This window comes from Xenopus laevis, chromosome 5L (assembly GCF_017654675.1).
Source record: "Xenopus laevis strain J_2021 chromosome 5L, Xenopus_laevis_v10.1, whole genome shotgun sequence".
In the NCBI taxonomy this organism is placed as follows: Eukaryota; Metazoa; Chordata; class Amphibia; order Anura; family Pipidae; genus Xenopus; species Xenopus laevis.
Window position 1 is genome coordinate 112,847,815 of NC_054379.1, and position 7,326 is coordinate 112,855,140.

General features: G+C 37.1%; 1 protein-coding gene across 1 annotated transcript in view; it reads right to left on the reverse strand.

Moving 5' to 3' along the window:
- The window catches only part of LOC108716982 (alpha-2-HS-glycoprotein), a 30,518-nt gene that overhangs the window by 22,564 nt on the left and 628 nt on the right, over nt 1-7,326 (reverse strand). The window lies entirely within an intron of this gene.

A 7,326-nucleotide genomic window follows, 5' to 3' on the forward strand; every position in this document is an offset into this window, starting at 1 on the left:
AACCAATGACTTCTACAGCCAAGTCAAAACAGAGATATAAATACTAGAGAGACAAGGATGAACATCTCAAAAGGAATAGAATAATTTACATATGCAAAATAGGGTTGGGAAGGGAAAAACAGAATCACGGTCACAGTAGAAAAAAAATTTCACTTCCATGTTTTGTGACGAAAAGTCACATGATTTTGAGGGTTTGGTTTTGCCAGGCATGAGGATTTTGCCGAATCCAAATCCTGCTGAAAAAGGCCAATTACCGGACCAAATCCTGGATTCAGTGCATCCCTATTCCCCAATAACAGATATTTGACAATGTAAAGGGGCTTCCTGTCAGGGATGCATCTAAAGACTTCCAAAACCACTGTACAATTTCCCTGTAAATGCAAACTCAGTTGACCATTCTCTGCAATATTTCCTCGCCACACTGTAGGATACAGGAACTTAATCCTAAACTTCTCTCAAAATGGCATTACCAGCAAAACTTATCCCAGTCGTATCCTCTACTTGTTGGAAATGTGAGACTGGAGAAGGCACACTGGGGCTAATTTATAAACACTGCATAACACTATAAAAGCATAGCAACCAATCAGTTACTGCCTTTTTTTTCTGCCTGCTGCAGAACAATGAAACAATCAAAGCTAATACTGCCCATTTACAAATTTGCGGTACAAAAAAATTTGGGCAATTTCTCTCCCTCAATAGCCACAAATGCTAGCGGCAGGGGAGGCTTTAGCCTTTTTATTTGAAACCAACGCCTGTGAGACACTCGTTATATTTGCTGCACTTATCACTAGGCAACACTTTTGCACTGATTCACATACATCACACCCGTTGCACTCCTTATTTCGTTTTTCCTTTTTCATCTTCCCTTACATCTATACCCACACCTATACTCATACCTATACACACATACACACACAAGTGTGCAACTACATATACAACTTTACTTTGCCTTTATTATAGTCTCTTCACAATCAAATTTTTTTAAAAATGGGCATTGGTTTGGGCAGTCTCTGTTTCAAAAGCCACATATGCAGGTGGTGGGGGAGAATCTAGTCCACAGATTGAAACCAAGCTTCAGGAGCTTTTACTCCAACTAATGCTGTTAAGCAGAGCGGTATATGACCTATATTTTGATTACAGGTAAACAAGTTAGGGACCGCCGTATGGGGTTTACCTTGACGTGGTATGGTGGCTTATCAATTTTATGATCATAACTTTGTAACTAAAACCCCTGTTTTTCTTTTTTTAGACAGGGGATTATTGTATTTAAATATGTTTTTGTATAGCCTTAGGAGTGCACGCACAATCCTCCTTTTTCATTTACAAATTTGTGCAGTGTTTATAAACACATATTTTCTGGAGCTGTCCAGCCTTAACAAATAATTGGTCTGCAGTTAAGGATGTAATCTGATATATAACAGATATTGTTATTCCTAATGACCCTCTAAGAAATCACCTATACTATTAGGCACAGCCTAAGGACTCATACCACAATAATGGAAAACAACAAAGACTCCACACATCCATTACCAGTTACAAAAGTACAGGAAATTAACAGGTTTGAGTAACATGATATGTAAAATTATATCCAAAAGTGTTTTTACTGGGCCAGTTTCAAATCATCATAATATTATAAAAAATGGATTGAATGAAGTCCTAGCAATAGCAGACATTCTATGGGACATTTGCACAACCTCTGCTCTAGGGCCCAATGGATCCTCAGATGAGAGCTAAGCTATATACATACTTATACAATGGTCTCAATGAGAAACCCTGGAGATGGCAGTGACCCTCGGGGCCAACTTGACTTATTTTTCCACTTTTTCTTTACCCTAATCTAAAGCTGGCCATAGAAGCAAAGATCTGATCGTACGAATCGAGGATTTGTACGATTTTTGAACCGTGTGTGAAGAGTCCCGACATTTTTCGTCCGGCGGAGATCGGTCGATCGGACAGGTTAGAAAATTTCTGTCGGCTGCCGATAATATCTCTGCGTGTATTGCCGATCGTACGATTTTCAGTGGGAGACTGTCACTAGCTTTGGTTGGACATAGATATCGTACGATTGCTGTCAGGGGCAGAACATTGCTGATCTGTTCTTTAACTACTTTATTTGATCTGACTGGTAAGACTTTGATCTGAATGGTTAGTGGCGGGTCGGGAGATGGGAAAGTCCGATCGTACGATGATTCGTACGATCGGATCTTTGCATCTATGGCCAGCTTAACAAGACTCATCCTTGTCAGGTCTTTTCTACATCATACCACTTACTGCCTTACCTTGCAATAATGTATAAACCTGAACGTATATTACTTTGCATTTTTCCTTCAAACAAAAAAAAATGAATATATATATTTTTTATAAGGTTAGTCTGCCACTTCAGTGTCCTTATGTAACCTAAATTGGTCAAGCATGGTCAGTTAAGTAAGTACCAGGACTATGAAACGGTACAAAGACTATGTATAAATATATCTCATTAGTACTTATTTGCCGTATAACATTTTTGCCCTATGTGGTAATTTGCCAGCAGTTATGTTTCAGACATATACAGGAACAAAAAAACACACCAGCACACGAGACTTGTATCTGCAGGGCAAGCCCTTGCAAAAGTTTTTACTGCGGTGGTGCAACGTTTCGGGGCTCCGCCCCTTTGTCAAGCATACTACATACAGGTGCAAATGAACATTATATAGGCAAACCAATTAGTGCTTCATTATGCAAAAATGTGAATGATCAATTTCATATAAAAGATTTTTCATTATATAAATACCAATTATCAAAAATACATAGAATAAATCAGAAAGAAGATTATTATAAAAATACTTTGGTTCTTTTCACAATTATTGTATATAAGTGTCAGTATAAATAGAGTAAAACACACAATACTTTTAAGTCCATGTTAATAACACAAAGCAGCAAATTCAAAGTCCCAGTGTTGAACACCTCAATTGAAACAATTGTTGCAATTGACCTAAGAGGAAGATAAAAGTTACAAAAAATCTATACAAAAGATTAAAAAAAAGTTAAAAGGTAATCTTACCCTATATTTCAAGGAGGGAAAAAGTTACAGATACCTGTCCCTGTAGTTTAGGCAAAGAAATTTTCTTATCTGTAAGGGAAGTAGGAAAGCTTATTAGACAATTATTTTATAAGAAACAGGACAAATTAAACTCTTCATTTAATCCCCTCGGATATCTTGTTTGCAGTAACCACATCCAATAACACTCTCTCTGCGAGTAGACGTTTTTTATCCTGTCCCTGTTTAGTTGTAAATTTTTTCCAAGATTTGCCACCGGATTTGTGCCACCCGGTGCCCGTGTTCAAAAAAATGTTTGGCTAACATGGGCTCTTTTTTAAATTTTGTAACCTCAGATTTAATCTTTGCATCTTCCCCAGTAATTGTAGGTGGATGATAATTACATATGACAGATTTGTGTTCGTTTAGGCGGACTTTTATAGGACGTGATGTCTGTCCCAAGTAAGCAAGTCCGCATGGGCATTTAATGCAATAGATAACCTCATAGCTGTCACATGTAAAAAATCCTTTTATTTTATGTTTTGTTCCTTGGTGGGGGTGGGTGACTGCATTGCCTGGAATTATTCCATTGCAGTGACCACAATTCCTGCAGGGGAAGGTTCCAATGGAGTGTTCAGTTAGGCGACTGGTATCAAATTGCTGACTTCTAGATTTAATTAGTTGGCCTACATTTTTCCCTCTCCTATATGAAAATAAAGGGGGGGCCTGAAACAGGTGTCCAAATTTCAGATCAGATTTTAATATTCCCCAATGTATTTCTTTAGGATCAAATTCAAGGGTAAATTGGATTGTTGGGTGGACTGTATTTAGATGTTTCAAAAAATTAGTCAGTGTTTCAGGTGTGCCAGACCATAGAAAAAATGTGTCGTCCACATATCTCATGTATGCATTGATATATTTGGCATACTCCCCTTTGGAAAAAATGAACGTATTTTCAAAAGAATCCATAAAGATGTTCGCGTAGACTGGTGCCATGTTGGCACCCATGGCACAGCCTTGTAACTGGAGGTAGTACTCCTTATTGAATAAGAAGTAATTTTTAGTTAATACGTTCTCCAATAAGTCGCAGAGAAAATTTATTTTGAAATTAGGTAGGTTACCTTGGGACAAGTATGTACGCATACATTCTATGCCCTCCTCGTGGGGTATAGAGGTAAAGAGGTCCTTTACGTCCAAGGAGCACAAAAGAAACTCACTTGTTGGCATAGTTACCTCGTTAAGTCTATTTAAAAAGTCGAACTGACTGTACTGAGCAAAGGCCTTAATTTCGTTCCAGTATATACCGCTCCCCCATTTACTTTTACTGTGGACATGTTTAAATTTATCAGGTCTCTTAAGCTTAAGGTGTATTTTGGGGATAAAAAAACCACTGCCCCTAAGGACCCTATGGCCATAATATTAAAAAATAAACTTGGCCAAAAAAGTAATTTTGTCCCCCCAGGGAGTTATCCAATTTTTTGAAACATCTAAATACAGTCCACCCAACAATCCAATTTACCCTTGAATTTGATCCTAAAGAAATACATTTTTTGGATGTTAACATCACAGTTACAGGATCAAGCTTTGTAACCTCATTATATACTAAACCCACTGACAGAAACAATATATTAAGATCTACTAGTTTCCACCCCCCTGGGCTTACTAAGGGGCTACCAAAAAGTCAGTTATTACGCGTTCGACGTATTACATCCTCTGATAATCTGTATGATACTCAAGCTGAATTAATGCTTAATAAATTTAAAGAACGCGGCTATGACAGAGCAAACCTACAAACAAAAAAAGAAGAAGTACGAAAACTACCAAGGAGTGAGTTACTAGTCAAAAACAATTCAGTCAGGGGGATAAAGCCAAAAGAATTCCTTTCGTCAGTTCGTTTGATAGCAATTCCCAACTTTGTAAAAGAATTATTCTCAAACATTGGGGAATATTAAAATCTGATCTGAAATTTGGACACCTGTTTCAGGCCCCCCCTTTATTTTCATATAGGAGAGGGAAAAATGTAGGCCAACTAATTAAATCTAGAAGTCAGCAATTTGATACCAGCCGCCTAACTGAACACTCCATTGGAACCTTCCCCTGCAGTAATTGTGGTCACTGCAATGGAATAATTCCAGGCAATGCAGTCACCCACCCCCACCAAGGAACAAAACATAAAATAAAAGGATTTTTTACATGTGACAGCTATGAGGTTATCTATTGCATTAAATGCCCATGCGGACTTGCTTACGTGGGACAGACATCACGTCCTATAAAAGTCCGCCTAAACGAACACAAATCTGTCATACGTAATTATCATCCACCTACAATTACTGGGGAAGATGCAAAGATTAAATCTGAGGTTACAAAATTTAAAAAAGAGACCATGTTAGCCAAACATTTTTTTGAACACGGACACCGGGTGGCACAAATCCGGTGGCAAATCTTGGAAAAAATTACAACTAAACAGGGACAGGATAAAATACGTCTACTCTCGCAGAGAGAGTGTTATTGGATGTGGTTACTGCAAACAAGATATCCGAGGGGATTAAATGAAGAGTTTAATTTGTCCTGTTTCTTATAAAATAATTGTCTAATAAGCTTTCCTACTTCCCTTACAGATAAGAAAATTTCTTTGCCTAAACTACAGGGACAGGTATCTGTAACTTTTTCCCTCCTTGAAATGTAGGGTAAGATTACTTTTTAACTTTTTTTTAATCTTTTGTATAGATTTTTTGTAACTTTTATCTTCCTCTTAGGTCAATTGCAACAATTGTTTCAATTGAGGTGTTCAACACTGGGACTTTGAATTTGCTGCTTTGTGTTATTAACATGGACTTAAAAGTATTGTGTGTTTTACTCTATTTATACTGACACTTATATACAATAATTGTGAAAAGAACCAAAGTATTTTTATAATAATCTTTTTTCTGATTTATTCTATGTATTTTTGATAATTGGTATTTATATAATGAAAAATCTTTTATATGAAATTGATCATTCACATTTTTGCATAATGAAGCACTAATTGGTTTGCCTATATAATGTTCATTTGCACCTGTATGTAGTATGCTTGACAAAGGGGCGGAGCCCCGAAAAGTTGCACCACCGCAGTAAAAACTTTTGCAAGGGCTTGCCCTGCAGATACAAGTCTCGTGTGCTGGTGTGTTTTTTTGTTCCAGTTACTGGGAGGTCACCGTATCCTCCATCCATTGAGCACCGAGCTAATCTACACATCTATATAACGGGTGTGCGAGGGTCTACTCCAATCAGACATATACAGAACATTACACAAGCTTGGTGTTTTTATTTGATATGATCATTTACAGTTCCAGTACAAAAGCCATGTTGTGTCTAACACAGTATAGTTGCACAGTCATATCAGAACTGAGCAGAGATCAGATCTTTCACCTTCTCTGAAATACACAACAGTCAACAAGATTTGGCCTTCCTGAACTTTCCACTTTATCTCTTACAGTTTTTTTTTGTTCTGGGTAAAATGCAATTGGTTCAACATTGGGTTTGTTGATAAAAGAAGGATCAAAGGTAAGGTTGTCATGTTTGCTGGTGTTTTGTATTAGATCCCCTTTTAAGTTTGCTTAAAATATACTGTAATGTGATGATATAGGCTTTATGTGAGTTACAACCAAATCTTTATATTGTAATAATAGTTCATTATTAATACAGGTATGGGACTTAAGTGGAATGCTTGGGACCTGAGGTTTTTCCAGATAAGGGTTTTAAAACTTTATCAAATAAGATTGTTTTGCCACTGGAATGGATTTATGCAGCTTAGATCAAGTAGAAGGTACTGCTTTATTATTAAAAAGAGAAAGAAATCATTTTACAAAATTAGAATGATTTGCATAAAATTGACTCAATAAATGGCCTTCCAGTAATTCAGAGCTTTCTGGATAACAGACTTTCAGGTATGAATCCAATACCTGCAGTTTACATTTCTGTAAATGAATTACTGCCACAAAGCTAAAAGGAAACAATGATGTTGGATCCGTTGACAGACAAAATCATCCAGTCAAAGACAGTTCTATGTTCTTCTGGCTTCTTCACTACTATAAATTATCTCTTGCTACCTGCTGCTAGAAATTCCTCCCTCTCCTAATAATCATTCGGTTAACTATGTTGAGTATTGGCTGTGTGGCTGAACCAGGTCATGCAAAATGCAAGCATTCATAGGAACTTCTACAGCCGGTAGCAAAAGAAGATTCAGCTCAGAAATTAGAAGAGCTCATACCTTTAGATGGAAAGACATTTTCAACGTAGCCAATGTCATTTTCAGTGTGACAGCATTGCTT